The sequence below is a fragment of the Cervus elaphus genome, chromosome 18 (genome assembly GCF_910594005.1).
Source record: "Cervus elaphus chromosome 18, mCerEla1.1, whole genome shotgun sequence".
NCBI lineage: Eukaryota > Metazoa > Chordata > Mammalia > Artiodactyla > Cervidae > Cervus > Cervus elaphus.
In genome coordinates this window covers 47,271,178-47,290,671 of record NC_057832.1, presented here as the reverse complement: position 1 = coordinate 47,290,671, position 19,494 = coordinate 47,271,178, and the positions used below count along the sequence as shown (strand labels likewise).

At 36.3% G+C, this 19,494-nt stretch overlaps 1 protein-coding gene across 9 annotated transcripts in view; it reads right to left on the bottom strand.

Moving 5' to 3' along the window:
* The window catches only part of CACNA2D1 (calcium voltage-gated channel auxiliary subunit alpha2delta 1), a 509,130-nt gene that overhangs the window by 234,789 nt on the left and 254,847 nt on the right, over window positions 1-19,494 (bottom strand). The window lies entirely within an intron of this gene.

Sequence of the window (19,494 nt, the reverse complement as noted above, 5' to 3'; positions counted from 1 at the left end):
ATTTACTAAAGTTGATATGTATGTATTTACTCTTCAGTAATGTAAATAGCATAGTACTCTTGAATACCTTTAAGTTCACTACCTCTGCCTCTGCAGTAGTGTGGCACTATCAATCAATGCTATCTATCAACGCCTAACAATTATTTAAGAGAAAAGTTTTGATCACTAGAGTATATTAATCTTGGTAAAATCTTGCTTTTAATGAATATCTTTATAACATATATTGGAAAGAAATGACATCAGGAAATCAATAAATATGGGCTAAATTTTGTACACGTACCTTCTTAATAGCATTTTTGGCTTTTTTTTTTTTAACCAAAAAAGATAAAATTGCAATAATTTTCTCATTGCTAAAATACATTCTTGAGAGTTTATTCAGATACCTGTGAGGAGCAAACTATCAATCCACACACTCGAAAATGGCTTCATTTCCCCTTCATTCTTGTACTCCCGAGTCATTAGAGAATTCTAGCATGACTTATTTACCTTTAGCACTTTTAAAAGGTTATTTCATTAGGTTTAGTTGGAAATGAAATACCTATTGTCAGTCTGCTGATGATTTTTTGCAGATAATTTTTTTTCCTTCTCTAATAGTTTTTATATTTTCTCTTTGTATTTCCCACTGATGCTATCATGTTCTCCATTGGGTCAAGTTTTCACAAAAGACAGTAACATTTAGTGATTAAGAACAGATTAATAAAAATAAATGGAAAAAAAAAAGGAACAGATTCAACCAACTAGACGGCTTGGTTTTAAATACTAACCCTGCTGCACACTAGCTGTGCAAACTTGGGAAAAGTTAAGTTTCTCCTCCTATCTCCTAATGGGAACAGTGTCCAAATCTGCCTCACTAATTGCTGCGAGTATAAAATACTATACTATATAAACTGCTTAGTGGATTTTTTTACCAACTGAGCTATCAGGAAAACCCACTGAATCACTTTAAAGGAAAAATTCCCCAGTGTGCTTAAATGACAATGGTTCCGGTTTATCAACTACTAGGCAGCCACGTAACTCAAGAGAATCTAATGAATGTTAGAAATTGTAGCAGAGAGAGTAACCCAAAAAAGGTTCTTTTTACCTAACAAAGCCAAAATCCTAAACAGAGCAAAATCATGGGAAAAGTGCATTCATTTCAGTCACACTGCATCGCATTTAGAAACTCACATACAGTATAAAAATGTTGCTAAAAAAATGAATAAAATGGTAAAAGAAATGGAATTGAAAGCACTTTCTTTGTAAGAAAACTTTATTTGGAAAGATAGAAAAAAGAAATCACAGAATAAGGGGGGAAAATGCATATACTTTAGAAAATTCAGAATGTATGTCTTCCCCCATTTTTAACAATCCATATAAGAACTAAATTACTCACACAAATGGGGCCAATAATAAACTTAAGTATTTTGTGAATTTAAACAAAATACTGGATAGAATATAAATAAGTTATATAATTTTTAGGTTAAGAAATATTAGAACTCTAATATTTCTTGAAGAGGGATATTAAGATTTCTCCTTGCAAGACACACAGAAGGAGGCTGCCAATCCAACAAAACACATTGGGGGACTTTCACCCACAGGGCAATACATGGTTTTCAAGGCACCGGGTCTCACTCAATCATGCTGGTCTGTACTCTGATCTAATTCAGAATCACATGGTTCATAATGTGAACTTAATCCACGTTTAATAAGCCACAGTGATAGTAATCATCAGCTAATTATTTCTAGAAAAAAACTAAACAGGGATGAACAACGGTCACAAACTATAAGACGATTCTCTTAGAAGGCGGCGAGTCCAAATAATCTTTCTTATACATATATATATATATGAGGATTTTATATATATAATATATATATACACTAATTTTATGAAGTAAATGCCATTTATGCAAGATTATGAAATAGCTTTAGAAGCCTAAAGACCTGTATTTTTCTAGAAGCAAAAAAGTATTTTAAAATGTTAGTTGGGAGCTGAAAATTTGCTGAATTTTATATCCCCAGCTTGGAAATCAAGAGATACATATTATGAAAATGTACTACTATTATCTTCTCTTTTCAAAAAGAAATTAATAAAATAATTTTTTTACCTAGCATTTTTCATGAGAAAGCAAAATACAGAACTTTAGCTACTTAGCCTGTCTTGGGAATCAAAACAAATAGTTGCTGATGGTGCCCTTTCTCATGGCAAAAAACCAGCTAGTCATGACTCGGAGAAAACAGACATGTCTTCTGGACACTGCAAGTCCCTAATGAGCTTTCATTCTGGTAAAGTGACATTTTATATTTTAGAGCCAATGATCTACCATTAAATGCCAGGGGAAAATTGTGTTAAGACTGGTAAAATTCCTACCTAAAAAAATGTGAATGTTTGCTCTGTAGGAAATCCCTGTTTTCATAGTTGGCTACATATATAGACCCTGTAACAATAACTTGTTCAATCAAAGATCAAGTTGCCAATATCCGCTGGATTATCAAAAAAGCAAGAGAGTTCCAGAAATACATCTACTTCTACTTTATTGACTATGCCAAGGCTTTTGACTGTGTGGATCACAGTAAACAGTGGAATATTCTGCAAGAGATGGGAATACAAGACCACCTGACCTGCCTCCTCAGAAATCTGTACTCAGGTCAAGAAGCTACAGTTAGAACTGGACATTGAACAACAGACTGGGAAAGGAGTACTTCAAAGCTGTATATTGTCACCCTGCTTATTTAACGTATATGCAGAGTACATCATGAGAAATGCTAGAATTAAACTGGAATCAAGATTGCCGGGAGAAATATCAATAACCTCAGATAGGCAGATTACACCACCCTTATGGCAGAAAGTGAAGAAGAACTAAAGAACCTCTTGATCAAACTGAAAGAAGAGAGTGAAAACATTGGCTTAAAACTCAACATTCAGAGAGCTAAGATCATGGCATCTGATGGTCCCATCACTTCATGGCAAGAAGATGGAGAAACAATGGAAACATGACAGACTTTATTTTTCTGGGCTCCAAAATCACTGCAGATGGTGATTGAAGCCATGAAATTAAAAGCCACTTGCTCCTTGGAAGGCAAGTTATAACCAATTTAGACAGCATATTAAAAAGCAGAGACATTATTTGCCAACAAAGGTCCATCTACTCAAGGCTATGGTTTTTAAAGTAGTCATGTATGGATGTGAGAGTTGGATTATAAAGAAAGTTGAGCGCAGAATAATTGATGCTTTTGAACTGTGGCATTGGAGAAGACTCTTGAGAGTCCCTTGGATGGCAAGGAGATCCAACCAGTCCATCCTAAAGGAGATCAGTCCTGAATATTCATTGGAAGGACTGATGCTGAAGCTGAAACTCCAATACTTTGGCCACCTGAATGCGAAGAACTGACTCATTGGAAAAGACCCTGATGCTGGGAATTAATGAAGGCAGGAGGAGAAGGGGATGACAGATGATGAGATGATTGGATGGCATCACTGACTCAATGGACATGAGTTTGAGTAAGCTCCGGGAGTTGGTGATGGACAACTCCTGGCGTACTGCACTCCATTGGGTCGCAAAGTCAGACGTGACTGAGTGACTGAGCTGAACTGAACAGTAGTTTACTTCAGAAAAAGAAAATGTATCTCTTCTCATTTAATTTACAATACAGTTTAGTACAGTATCAAACACTAAAACCAGATGAAGCACCAGATAGAAGCAAAAAACCGAGATCAGCATAATTACCTACAAGAAAACAACTGAAGATTCTGTCATATTGAGATAAGCCAGAAAATTTCATTAAATAGCTTTATTATAAGTAAAATAGCACATATGGATTTAAAAGTCCTTTGAGTAGGGAATGATAAGTATATATACAATGTCATTAAAGTAGTAATAATATATACATCCCTACCTACCTATTGGTTTGAGCATGTAAAATAAAAAATCATTTTAAAGATATATTTTAAGAACAAGTTTAATAAAATGGACTTGAACCTAAGCCTTCCAACTCCAAAGTTTACTCTTCTTCCACAAGACTAATCTTTAGTTCCCACTAAACCTATCAAGTGTTAATATCACTTGGCATTCATAGAATATATGAAGACATAGTAGCAAAATTAAAAAAAAAAAAAAAAAACACAGGCAGAAAACTATTTAAGGTCAAGGAAAAACCCCCATTGCTTTTTAGAATTTGCTAAAGACTACAAGAAGAACAGCACAAAATGTCATATGTCAGTTTGGATACTATCTTTTACTTTGGTCTTGCCCTCAAATCCAGAGAGAATGTTGCTAATCAGGGGAAAAGCTTTTGATATGCAGTGATCTGCAAGGAAAAAAAGAAAAGAAAGAAACAGATAATGGGAGAGGTTTTATCAGATCAGAGAAATATCAGCTCCCTTGAAGGTCTATTCATTCTCAACCTTCACCTTTTTGTCATATCTTTATCTTTTCCACTAGCATTGCATTCTATCAAGTGATGTGCAAGTTTAATAAAAGCAGTATAATTATACAGTGTAAGAAGAAATAATTCTATCATTCTCCTTAAAAATATCTAAAGATATTTTTTCTTGGGAATATTTTCCTACCTGTAAAAACTTTACTTCCTAGACTAAATGCTAATTGCATATGAAAGATAAAGTTCTCTGAAACATTTAATTACAAAGAATTTTCCTTTGTTAGCTTTGAAAGGAAATCTTCAGGGATCCTATGTTATTTCTGTTAGAATCCAATAATGTTGATACTCAATGTTAGTAATATCAAGAACTGAAATAGCATTCAAAGAAATAATTAATTCAAAACTATTTCTTTGGTTAGTGTATCTCAAGATTTTTCTTTCTAATAAGGAAATATTAGTTCTTTACAATAGACACTTCGATAAAAAATGCAAGTGTAATATAATCAATGTTCAAACGGTCAACAACCTATAAGAACAAACAAATTGTTGTATTATGCCTCTGTTGACAAGTTTTCCCTATTTTCATCAAATGTTCTTAAGATACCTAAAGAATCAGGATAATCATTTGAATGATCTAAAAACATCTACTGAAAACAGCAAACAAGTAGAAGAACAGGCGTCTGTGTTCTGAAGAAAAGTGTGAAGAAAGTGTTCCGGGGCCACTGACCACTCTGGAGAGAGACAGTGCTGGTTGCTTAGTCGTGTCTGACTCTCTGCGACCCCGTGGACTGCAGTCCACCAAGTTCCTCTACCCGTGGAATTCTCCAGGCAGTAATACTGGAGAGTGGCTACTGGGTGGCCATTTCCTCCTCCAGGGGACCTTCCTGACCCAGGGATCACACCTGGGTCTCCTGCATTACAGGCCGATTCTTTACCAGGGAAGCCCTAGTGTTAAAATAAGTTAAATAATTAAACAATTAAAACATTGTTAAAATAAGCATGCACTTTGACTCAAACAGATCCAGTTTCCAATGCTGGTGCTGCTATTGACTAACTATGGAATCACAGGAAATGGACTTAACATTTTTTCAGCATTTCACAACAGTATCTACTTTATATTGATATTTCAGTATCTACTATATTATAAACTCAATGAAGTTTTACTTCCATTTGAATCTTATAAACACAACTACATAGGACAGAGTATGTTAGCACTGTAATCACTGATAACCACTTCAATGTGTACATATGTGAGTGAAATGAATGAAAACATCTTAATGGCCCCTAAGTTTTCACTGTATTTTGATCTGTAAAAAAGCTCTTATCTGTGGAACTACAGGGTGTACCAAAAGCAAACACAATTTAGAGAATATAGCAGTTTAACACAGTAGTCAGTAAAATGAGTTCTTCAGTTTTATTTTATCTTATAATAAATGAAACTAGAAACAAAGGCAGATCAGTATATGAACTCTGTTTTTTCCTTCTAGTGTAAGATTTAAGGGAGTATATGTAAAACATGTAAATAAAAGTTGCTGAAATCAAGCCAATCATTATTTATTCCTTTATCTGTGGCCCAGTGAAAATTAAATCTTTTGGAACATGGCTTCTGGATCTTGTTGTATAGATTTCAGCCAGAATCTAACATATTCAGGAAATGCTTTTGAAATTAACTACAAAGCTTCAAGTCTAATATTCCAAGATGCAAATAGCTCCAAATAAATTGGCTGACTCCTGGAATATATAAGCCAGGGTAAAGGAGATGTCATCTGGTAAGAATAGCAAAACTCCTTTTAGCAATAGTGAAAGTAAATAATACAAAACTGGCAATTATCACTCTTTTTTTTTATTTTTTTTTGGCTCTGCAGCACAAACACTAAAATAAAAAGCTACTGAACAGAAAGTAATTTCTACATCCGCTCTTTGATACCTGAAACAGCTGATACACACCTGATACATACCTATTTGATACACTTTGATACCTAAAAAGAATCACCAGATGAACCTGTTCAAATCACTTAGACCACATACAGACCCACTCAACTCCACAACCATCTCAAGATTCTGATTCTAGTATCATTCCCAGAAATCTACATTGTTTCACAGAGAACACCTTTTCCACAGACTAAACCTTGAAAAGGCTCCTCTAGAACAGCGGTCCCCAACCTTCTTGGCGCCAGGGACCAGTTTCGCGGAGGACAATTTTTCACAAACTGTGAGAGTGTGTGTGCGGCAGAGGGGGAGGGAGTTCGGGATGATTCAGTCACATTACATTTACTGTGCAGCTTATTTCTATTATCATTACATTACCTCCACCTTAAATCATCCTAAATCAACAGGCATTAGATCCTGGAGGCTGGGAACCCCTGCTGTAGAGGGTAATATTTTAGCTATACTAGACATATGAATGTAATCACTTTGAAAAACACTGTTTGAAACAGTAGCACAAGCTGATAGTCAAACAAAAATAACCCACTAGTTCCCTAGCCTTACACTATCCTGATTCCCATCACATACTTAACGCTCCATATCTCTGTTGTCTCTCCTTCCTTTCCCCTAATTCCCTTTTTCCTTCTCCTCTCTCAAACTTTCAATAAACCACTAACTGCAAGTTGTTTAGGCACAGGACACATTTCTTTCATGTCTGTACACACCCAACATCTCTGCTACACATTAGCAGAGAACAGATACTCAACTACTGTGTGTGGAAATGTATAAATAATCACTTTTAAGTACTGTCAAGATTTTATCTCACTTGTATCAAGATTCATAACTAGGTTCACTACATTATTATCATTCATTATCATGATACTTCAGGAGGCCACGAAACTCATTCCCACAAGACAAGCATATTCCTAGATCAATACATCACTATCAAATTCTTAAAACTTGCTGGATCAATTCATCATCATATGATTCTTAAAATTTAGTAGAATTTGTCTATGAATGTGATCCAAACTAATCCATGTAATTCTAATTCTACTCCGAGATTCTAAAACCAATTTATAATCAGTTGCCTTATTCTTCAAATGTTGAATACAAATGCCGATTCAGAATCCCAAGACATATATCCCTAATGGCCACCAGGTACATTTTGGCTGCCTGAAACACAGCTACTCCATTTTGATTTTTAAATGATCTTAAATATGTCATCACTGTTCCCTATGAATTAATTCTATATCCAATCACCATTTGGGAGACAATTGTCTCATGTTTATGCACATCCTGTGAACAGAGGTGAGGTAGATTCTGCTCTAAAATATCTTCTCAAGAATGTCTGTATAGCAAACAGCATTGGAAGACAGAGGGTCTCCCTGCAGGGCAGAAGACAGATTTATCTGTTCTTCAGGTAAATAAAAATAATCCTATGGGCAGACTCCCTTTAAAAGTGGGGCATTTCCCAAGCTCACGGCTCCGCAGCTGTGATACAAGCTCACAGCATAGGCACAATCTACCTGGGCGCCTCAGAAATGGCCTGCCCTGGACTTGACCGTAAGGAGTTACCTGCGGGACGGCCCATGCTGGGAGTTACCACGCCCACTGTGTCTGACTCAAGGAGTCTCCTGAACCTATGAAGTGGTGGTTGGCTAGCTTGCTAGCGTGCATGAAGAGTAAAATCTCAGACCCTTCTCACTTCTCAACACACCACATCTGATTGAGTCCGCTTCTGTAAAAATGCTCACTCGTCCATCTTCCTGTCTTCAAACTTTAACCATCATATAACTGGTGTCATCTTCATTTTCTCTTCAGTTATTTCCTGAGCATGCATTTTGCACCCCTTTCAAAGTATTCCTAGATAAGTGGGGGCAGAGCCACCTGGGAAGAGGTTAGATACCCATATTGTTAGATCCCATCTCAGCCCTGTTGAATCAGAAGCTCTATAAATCTGTATTTTACCAAGACCTCCCTGTGATTCTTTTTTTTTTAATTAATTAATTTATTTAAATTGGAGGCTAATTACTTTACAATATTGTACTGCAGTAGCTTTCACCATGCAGCGACACGAATCAGCCACGGGTATACACAGGGGGGAATGATTTGAAAGAATAGCGTACATTGACATGAATCAGCCATGGGTGTACATGTGTGCCCGTCCTGAACTCCACTCCCACCTCCCTCCCCAGCCCGTTTCTCAGGGTCATCCCACTTTATGGGCCCTGAGCGCCCCATCTTATGCATCGAACCTCTACTGGCGATCTATTTTACATATAATAATATACATATTTCAATGCTATTCTTTCAAACCGTTCCACCCTTGCCTTCTCCCACAGAGTCCAAAATTCTGTTCTTTATTTCTGTGTCTCTTTTGCTGTCTCACATATAGGATCATCGTTAATATCTTTCTAAATTCCATATATATGTGTTAATATACCATATATCAGTGTTTTTCTTTCTGACATATTTCACTCTGTATAATAGGCTCCAGTTTCATCCAGCTCATTAGAATGATTCAAATACATTCTCTTTAATAGCTGAGTAATAGTCCACTATGTCTATGTACCATAGCTTTCTTATTCATTCAACTGCAGATGGACATCTAGGTTGCTTCCATGTCCTAGCTATTGTAAACAGTGCTTCGATTGGGGTACATGTGTCTCTTTCGATTCTGGTTTCCTCAGTGTGTATGCCCAGCAGTGGGATTGCTGGCTCATATGGCAGTTCTATCTCCAGTTTTTTAAGGAATCTCCACACTGTTCTCCATAGTGGCTGTACTAGTTTGCATTCCCACCAACAGTGTAAGAGGGTTCCCTTTTCTCTGCACCCTCTCCAGCATTTATTGTTTGTAGACTTTTTGATTGCAGCCATTCTGACCGGTGTGAGATGGTACCTCATTGTGGTTTTGATTTGCATTTCTCTGATAATGAGTGATGTTGAGCATCTTTTCATGTGCTTGTTAGCCATCTGTATATCTTCTTTGGAAAAATCTCTGTTTAGTCCACTTGGTCATGATGTATGATCTTTCTAATATGTTGGTGGATTCTGTTTGCTAGAATTATGTTGAGGATTTTTGCATCTATGTTCATCACTGATATTGGCCTGTAGTTTTCTTTTCTTGTAGCAACTTTGTCCAGTTTTGGTATTATGGTGATGGTGGCTTCATAGAATGAGTTTGGAAGTTTACCTTCCTCTTCAATTTTCTGGAAGAGTTTGAGTAGGATAAGTGTTAGCTCTTCCTTGAAATTTTTGGTAGAATTCACCTGTAAAAGCCTCTGCTACAGGGCTTTTGTTTGTTGGAGGATTTTCGATTACTGTTTCAATTTCCATGCTTGTGATGGGTCTGTTAAGATTTTCTGTTTCTTCTTGGTTCAGTTTTGGAAGGTTATACTTCTCTAAGAATTCGTCCATTTCTTCCAAGTTGTCCATTTTATTGGCATATAGTTCCTGATAGTAGTCTCTTATGATCCTTTGTATTTCTGTGCTATCTGTTGTGATTTTTCCATTTTCATTTCTAATTTTGTTGATTTGATTCTTCCTTTCTTTCTTGATGAGTCTGGCTAATGGTTTGTCTATTTTATTTATTTTTTCAAAGAACCAGCTTTTAGATTTGTTGATTTTTGCTATAGTCTCCGTTGTTTTTCTTTCATTTATTTCTGCCCTAGTTTTCATGATTTCTTTCCTTCTACTAACCATTTTACTAATCATTTCTTCTTTCTCTAGTTGCTTTAGGTGTAAAGCAAGGTTATTTGATTTTTCTCTTGTTTCTTGAGGTAAGCTTGTATTGCTATGAACCTTCCCCTTAGCACTACTTTACTGAATCCTATAGGTTTTGGGTTGTCGTGTATTCATTTTCACTTGTTTCTATGCATATTTTGATTTCTTTTTTGATTTCTTCTGTGATTTGTTGGTTATTCAGAAGTGTGTCATTTAGCCTACATATGTTTGTATTTTTAATAGTTTTTTTCCTGTAATTGACATCTAATCTTACTGCATTGTGATCAGAAAAGATGCTTGAAATGATTTCAATTTTTTTTAATTTACCAAAGCTATATTTATGGCCCAGGATGTGATCTATCCTGGAGAAGGTTCTGTGTGCACTTGAGAAAAAGGTTAAATTCATTGTTTTGGGGTGAAATGTCCTATAGATATCCATTAGGTTTAACTGGCCCATTGTATCATTTAAAGTTTGTGTTTCCTTGCTAATTTTCTGTTTGGTTGATCTATCCATAGGTGTGAGTCAGGTATTAAAGTCTCCCACTATTACTGTGTTACTGTTAATGTCCCCTTTCATACTTGTTAACATTTGCCTAACATATTGCAGTGCTCCTATGTTGGGTGCATATATATTTATAATTGTTATATCTTCTTCTTGGATTGATCCTTTGATCACTATGTGGTGTCCTTCTTTGTCTCTTTTCATGGCCTTTATTTCCAAAGTCTATTTTATCTGATATGAGTTTTGCTACTCCTGCTTTCTTTTGTTCTCCATTTGCATGAAATATCTTTCTCCAGCCCTTCACTTTCAGTCTGTGTGTGTCCCTTGTTTTGAGGTGGGTCTCTTAGACAGCATATATAGGGTCTTGCTTTTATATCCATTCAGCCAGTCTTTGTCTTTTGGTTGAGGCATTCAACCCATTTACATTTAAAGTAATTATTGACAAGTATGATCTGGTTGCCACTTACTTTGTTGTTTTGGGTTCAAATTTATAAACCTTTTCTGTATTTCCTGTCTAGAGGAGATCCTTTAGCATTTGTTGAAGAGCTGGTTTGTTTGTGCTGAATTCTCTGAGCTTTGGCTTGGCTGTAAAGCTTTTGATTTCTCCGTCATATCTGAATGAGATCCTTGCTGGGAACAGTAATCTGGGTTGTAGGTTGTTCTCTTCCATCATGTTAAGTATGTCCTGCCATTCCCTTCTGACCTGAAGAGTCTCTACTGAAAGATCAGTTGTTATCCTTATGGGAATCCCCTTGTGTCTTATTTGTTGCTTTTAATTTGCTCTTTGTGTTTGACCTTCATAATTTGATTAATATGTGTGTTGGGGTGTTTCATCTTGGGTTTATTCTGTTTGGGACTCTCTGGGTTAATTGGACTTGGGTGGCTATTTCCTTCCCCATCTTAGGTAAGTTTGCAACTATTACCTCCTCAAGTATTTTCTCATACCCTTCCTTTCTTTTTGTCTTCTTCTGGGACTCCTATGATTCGAATGTTGGGGCGTTTAACATTGTCCCAGTGGTCTCTGACGTTGTCCTCATTTCTTCTAATTCTTTTTTCTTTTTTCCTCTTTGCTTCATTTATTTCAACCATTCTATCTTCCACCTCACTTATCCTATCTTCTGCCTCAGTTATTCTACTGTTGGTTCCCTCCAAAGTGCTTTTGATCTCAGTTATTGTGGTAATCTTTATTGATTGACTCTTTTTTATTTCTTCTAGGTCCTTGTTAAACATTTCTTGCATCTTCTCAATCCTTGTCTCTAATCTATTTATCTGTAACTCCATTTTGCTTTCAAGATTTTGGATCACCTTTACTACCATTATTCTGTATTGTTTTTCAGGTAAACTCCTTATCTCCTCCTCTTTTGTTTGGTTTGGTGGGAATTTATCCTGCTGCTTTACCTGCTGGGTATTTCTCTGCCGTTTCATCTTATTTAGATTGCTGTGTTTGGGGTGGCCTTTCTGCAGGCTGGAAGCTTGTGGTTCCTCTTTATTGTGGAGGTTGCTCCCTATGGGTATTGTTGGACTAGTGTCTTGCCAAGGTTTCCTGCTTAGGGAAGCTTGTGTTCTGGTGGGTGGAGCTGGATCTCTTCTCTCTGGAGTGCAATGAAGTGTCCAGTAGTGAGTTTGGGGGTATCTATGGGTTTGGTGTGACTTTGGGCAGCCTGTATTTTAATGCTCAGGGCTGCATTCCTGTGTTCTTGGAGAATTAGCATGGTATGTCTTGCTCTGGGACTTGCTGGCTCTTGGGTGGAGCTTGGTTAGTGTAGGTTTGGAGGCTTTTGGATGAGCTCTTGTCAATTAATGTTCCCTGGAGTCAGTTTTCTGGTGTTCTCAAGTTTTGGATTTAAGCCTATATTATAAAAAATATATATATGAAATTTGCTTCAAAAACAGGGTGTCTCTCTTTGCAAGGTAATAGTAGGTTATAAAAATGAAAATTAAAGGAGTAATAAAGAACATAAAAATAAAAAAAAAAATAATAGTAAAAATATATCTAGGAGTTTTTCTGGAGCTGTGGAGGGTAGTGTGGGGTCAGTTCAGTTTCAGATAGCTCCTTGTTCCAGCTTATACTTCTTGTCAAGGTCTGTATGACCCTTCCAATGCTTAGTCAATGTTAACTACAGGGTTTTAATCTGTTGCACCTGTCACTTTCAGAGTGGTTCCCTCTTCATTTATTTTGGCTTCTTCTGTTTGAAAGTCTCTTCAGTGTCTATTGTCCGCCCTGACACAAGGGGAAGGTGGTCACTAATTTAGGCTCACTTGTCCAGTTGTATTGTGGGGAGGGAGGAAAGTTGCAAACAAATATCACTGGCATTTGTGGGGAGTGCTTGCAGTGTATGGACCACACGGGGTTTGTCCCAGCTCACAGTGGCCTGTGCTTCCTCTCTAGGTTGCTCTGTAGAGGTGCTGTCCAAAGCAGGCCCTGTATTTCGTGCACTTCCCAGGTCTAAACTGCTCAGGTTCAGGTTCCCGGGTACTCCACAAAGGCACAGAATTGGTTGGGCGTGCATTTTGTGCCCTTCCCAGGTCCGAACAGCTCAGGTACCCAGGTGCTTGGCAAGCGCACTGCCCCAGGTGGGCCATGGGTCTTAACCACCTGCCTGGTCCTGGCAGCTTGATTTCCTGGGTGCACCGCAGAAGGGCTCTCTCAGGTGTCCCGTGTGTCTCCTCTGGGGAGCTGATCTCTGGCTGCGACCCTCCTGGCAGATGTCAACCATCCAGGACCCCAGGAAGACCTGGTTAGCAACTGGGAGCCTGCTCACAGTTTGGTGGAGGGTGCTGTCTCTTTGCCCCAGATTGCCCCTTGCCTTCCAGCTCTGACTGTTGCCCGCTTGCCTCTCTGCCTCTGGCGGTGGGAAGGGCTTGTCCACACCCAGCTAGCTCTCTTTTGGTATTTGCTCAATCCTTTGTTCTGTGAGCGAGCCAGGCTATGCCTTAGTTTAGAGCTTTCTGCGGCAAAGTTCTCTCTCTCTCTTTTTTTTCCCCCTCTCTGGCTATCCCACAGTTTGGGTTGCTATCTCATGTTAGCTCCCTCAGATTGTCCTCAGGATATTCAGGTCCAGTCCTTACCTTAAGCATGCAACCCACGCCTCCCTGTCCAGCCCCTGTTCACTGGCTGGGGCAGATGCAAGTGTCTGGGCTACTTCTTCACTGGAAGTTGTGGTTAGGCACGTATTCTGTGGGGTTTTTTGTTTGTTTGTTTGTTTTCCCCTCCCAGTTATGTTGCCGTCTGAGAGTCCAAAACTCCCCACAGACCCACTGTGAGAGGGTTTCCTGCTGTTTGGAAACCTCCTCCTTCATGACTCCCTCCCCAGAACAGGTCTCCATCCCTAACTCTTTTTTCTCTCTTTTTGTCTTTTATATTTTGTCCTACCTCCTTTCGAAGAGAATGGGCTGCCTTTCTGGGTGCCTGGTGTCCTCCACCAGCATTCAGAAGTTGTTCTGTGGAAGGTGCTCAGCATTCAAATGATCTTTTGATGAATTTGTGAGGGAGAAAGTGGTTTTCCTATACAATTCCTCCACCATCTTTGGACCCTACCTGTGATTCTTATGTGAACTAAAGTTTGAGAAGCACTGTTCTAAAACAAAAGGTCAGAGCACTGTTCTACTGAAGTTTCTATTAACAGTGAGCTCTTATAGCTGTAAGAAATAAAACAAGAATAAACTATTTGTTCTAAAGTCTTTTTTTTAAATAATAAACCTTGCAAATCAGATATACTAGAGAATACACGAGGCAAAAATCCCTGATTTGATTAACCCCAATCACAAGATACCAATTCAGAAGTCTACTTATAATTTAGAGCCTTACTTTTACTGATTAATACAGTTAATGAACTTTGTATCTGAGATCATTAACTTTAATTTCAAAGCATTAAAATACTGAAAACAATACTTGCCAGTTTGAAAAACATGCAAAATAACTGCATAATGTTACAGAACAGAGTGTTAAATGTGTATCAGAAACTGGAGAAGTATCTTTGAATCTTCAATAAAAATATACTAAAATATGATGAATTGAAATTAATAAAATTGAACTTTATGTCTAAAATTATCTTACTATTTTTCTTTGAATATATTATCAAAACACACTGCCTTATAGTCTCACAGTTCTTTCTTTCTTCCCTTACTTCCTGTATCCTTCCCTTCCCATTTCCCTTCTTTCTTGTATACAGGACACTCAATGGGCTAAACTTTCTTAGCTCTTTTAAGCCCACCACTCACAATTTGCAGGTACTTTTATAGGCTGCAGGGCTTCATTTTGGTTTTTATATGTTGGTTGGCAAATATAGCATAAACCACAGAAGCGTAGGCAAGTGAGAATGTGGGAAAAGGCTGTACTTCTAAAAAGGGATCAAATTTTGTAGGAAGCAGGTAATATAAAAGAACTGGTGAAGTATATAACCACTTTAAAAAGAAGGAAAAAGATGTGGAAAGACCGCTTTTTACTGTCTGATGCTTTGCGTGAGGCTCTGCCTCACAAGTCTAGGAATGCACCAAAGTTCACTTGAGTTTTACTAGTCTATGAAAATAACAAAAACACTATTTAATTGAACATGATGCAAATTGACATAATTTTTTAAAAGATGTAATATAGTAGGTAAGAAATACCTTTGAAATTATTTCTTGACACTTTATTTTGACCTTTTTTGTTTGTTTGTTTTTAAGAAAAAAAAAAGAAGGTAAAGCTAAAGGCTTCAACTCTCTTCAAAGACCATAACCAGAAGCAGGAATACAAATAAATACACCTGGTCAAAGAATATATGTTTATAATGTATCTTTAGTTTTATATATGCATACCTATAAGTTTACATATTTAGCAATAAACTGATACTAAGTGGGGGAGGGGGGGAGAGACTATCAAGAAGTGAAAGCCGCTTAGTCATGTGTCTGACTCCTTGCAGCCGCATGGACTATACAGTCCTTGGAACTCTCCACGCCAGAACACTGGAGTGGGTAGCTGTTCTTTTCTCCAGGGGATCTTCCCAACCCAAGGATCAAACCCAGGTGTCCTGCATTGCAGGTGGATTCTTTACCAGCTGAGCCACAAGGGAAGCCCAAGAATACTGCAGTGGGTAGCCTATCCCTTCTCCAGGAGATCTTCCCAACCCAGGAATCAATCCAGGGTCTTCTGTATTGCAGTCGGATTCTTTACCAGTTGAGCCAGTAGGAAGCCTATCAAGAAGGGTGGACTGAAAAATCTACCAAATTTTTTGTGATATCCTATACTGAAAACTTAAAAGGTTTATCCTATTAGTAAAGGATCATTTCTTTTCAGATATAACATCTTTCAGCAATTATAACCAATAAAGTGTTTATAACTGTATTTCCCCTGTCATAATTAGTTTTAAAACAGCCTGAAATATTAACCCTCTAAATCAACTCACAGACAGACAGAAATTCATTACCTGCCATTGCTCTAAGCTGCTCTTTGAACAAATAACTAGAGAGGGCAGAACATAAATTTAAAGTAACAGTAAATGCAGTAGCTTCATAATATTACATAGTAACCAAAGATATTACAGAAAGTATTCAGCTATTCTGCACTTAATTGTGAGGTTAGTTTAAAAACCACCACAATACTGTTAAGTAATTAGCCTCTAATTAAAATAAATAAATTAAAAATAAAGTTAAATTAAAAAGATAAAAATAAAAAATAAAATACGCCAAATGGTCAAAAACATTAAAAAAATTTTTTTCTGCAGGACTTGTTCAAGAAGAATTCAGGAGACCATTAAAAAAGTATTGACACTGAAAATATGGGCCAAGTTATTTAATTTCTCTGCACTTCTGTTTCTTTATCTATAAAACAGATAATAGTACCCTTTTGCAGAATTGTTTAGGCATTAGATGAGATTTTTGCTAAACAAACATAATAGTGAAAGATATCCTTGTCAACAAAAGCTTTCAGAAATTAAGAACAGGAACAAGGAGCTTTTTCATTTTATTGAAGTATAATCAAACAGTTATATATCACAATAGTCTAAATAAACTGCAGTGCACCCAAGATCCTGTCAGATTACAGCTGCTTCAGCACCCTCTATCCGTTTAATTTCACAATAATGATTTGCCAACTTCAGCTCTCCTTCTCCAACCACTCTCCCTTTGATTCTTCTTCTGTCAAAGGAGATTTGCTTCCTTTACCGCAGGCTACTCTCTAAGTGCTTGTAAACTATTTATCATTCCTGCTATGTTATCTTATTTTTTTTTTACTTTGAAATAATCTACCTCTGAGTTTAATTAACTCACAGGCTGCCAATTTGGTGGGTGGGTTGTTGGCTCAGAAGAGAAAAAAAAAATCTGATCTTAGCAGGAAAATTTTGTGTTTTGAGAATGTTGCTACGGAAATACTCCTTTTATTTTCTGCTTTTGCTAATACATTAGGGGTGAATGTATCACATTGTATGGTAGATAAAACTGCATGTTGTGTGCTCCTCCCCCATGTGTATAATTTTTCCTCTAAGGATTTGGAAAATCACTAAGATGTGTAAATCAGTCAATCATATTGGCAAAATACCCAATTTACTAGTCTTTATTTTTTACTGTATCAGAATCATCCACTACTAATCTGGAAAAAAAAAAAAGCCATTCCTCAACCTGGAAGAGAGGGGGATATGGGGGAGAATGGATATATGTATACATATGGCTGAATCCCTTTGCTGTTCGCCTGCAACTATCACAACATTGCTTTAACTGGCTATACCCCAGTAAAAAATAAAAGATTATAATAAGAATAAAAAAAAAATTAAAATGCCATCCCTGTTCCTCCCATTTCTATAAAATATTTTTAAATAGCTGTAAAAAATTCAGATATGATTTTTCTTTAGAATTTAAATTATTTTTAAGTTATGAATTAAAAATTTACAGTAAATAAATGAAATGATGGGAACCATAAATTTTATCACAGATACATTTCAAAGATAAGCAATTTAAAATGAATTTATTATTTATTATTAGCTAAACCTGCCTTACCTTGAAAAAAAAAATTCTGTTAGAGAATATGAAATCGAGTAGTGTAGTGTCCAACTACAGGAAATTGCATTTTTGGACTCTTTATTAAATGATAAAAAATTTTATAACTTTAAAAGTAACAATCTTAGAAGCCAAAATAATACTGCTATTCACATGCACAGAATTATCTCCACAGTAATATGGTACTGCTCTTGCTCTATGCATGGAAAAATCAACTTATCAATTAGTTTTTCTTTATCCTGAATGTGAGCCAATGTTTAATTGCTTTATATCCATAATTGTATTAACTTTGAATAAATTGTTTTAAATAAAAAATGTGTTCTATGACACAAAGGAGATTAATTACTAAAAGACAATAGCAATCCTTTGCTATCAATCAAACAGGCAGAAAAGCATGGCCATCTAATGAGGATTCAGCTTCATTAACTTTCCTCAAATCTCATTTGTAATATAAAAGACCACCATATATTCAATTCCCAGAAAGGTAAATTTAATCAACCCAATAGTGTGTGGATTTGTTTACACCACTATTACTCATTATCTAACTGTAATCTCCTGCTCTCTTCAAATTGTAATATCATCTTATTAAATATTCTCTTCTAGTACCCTGGACTATTTTCAATTGAATAAGGGAATCCTCCAATATCCTAAACCCATCACCATGTCCTCTTGGCATTATGATAAAAAATCAAGCCATAAAATCTTATTTTATTAAAGATTGGAAAGGATTTTAGAGGCTATTCCTCTCACAAAGGAGTGAGAAAACAAATTAGATAAAGACCCTTCTGTCTGGGCACTGAATAAGGTAACCAACCCAAAAGGATTTTTGTTAGAAAGGAAGGTATGCTATCAAATGATACCACAAAATTACAAAATCTGTTCCACTATATTTACAGGTAAATGATTCACATTTAGTAAGAATACTGCCAATGAGTGCAATAGTAAACATATGCTTAAAAAGAAGATCAAGGTTTTATGTACAACTCAAATAAATCTAGTATCTATAGAGATTTGCTTTTCTTTCTTCATCCTGATCTCCATATGACCCTCTTCATATATAATTACTAAAGATTTGTAAACAAATATCAGAGAGCTAAGGGGTCAAAAAGTTACCTTTTAAGTTAATTCACCTTAACTACTACTAGGAAATACATACTTACACTTTTACTGACTGTATATTTCATACATTTTAATACATATTTTTGTATCTAGTCAATGTAAGGATATCCTAGCAGGCATATTTATTTAAATATCTTTATAATCTATTTCCAGCCTTGGAAATAATTTTTCAAAAGCTATTAATTTAGAAGACTTTTGCAGTATTAGTTTCCTGATAAAAGCTTTGAGAGCTTCCCAAGGCAATCTGAATTTATTGAGCCGCTTTTCAGCAAAAAGGTGTTTAATTAGGTTGTCTCTCACTTTTCTAAATCTGAAAACTAATCACCACCTTCAAACTCAAAGAACATAGGCAAGCTGCTTTGAATATTATCCTGTACAAAACTTTTGGTTTTTCTTTCCACTCATTTCCACCTTCTATCCAGGAAAATTTTGACTTTAAAAGTATTCCTTATCTTTTAAAATCAAAGAAAAAAATGTAAAACATCAAAGTATGAATAAACCCAACTAATTTCCTTTTCTCTTGTTAATGGAGCATATGTGTGTGTGTGTGTGTGTGTGTGTGTGTGTGTGTGAATGTGTGCCTGCGTAATAATCTTCAAGCATAAATGGGCATTTGAAAGCAGCTAATCAAAAGACAAGGACAAAGAAAAGTAAAGAAAATGGAAAAGATGAATCACAGTATTAATTAATATATTTCAAAGGAGAGGCTGCAATAAACAACTTTAGTCAGATATGATTTTCTCTCAATTTGGACTCAGATCATCTTAGAAATCCACAGAAAAATTATCACTACTTACTGAGAGTTTAAGCCCCACAACTCTCCAAAACAATCTCACCACATACTACAAGGAACTTCTTAAAGTCACATTTTCAGAAATCCATGTAGGTAAAAAATCGTG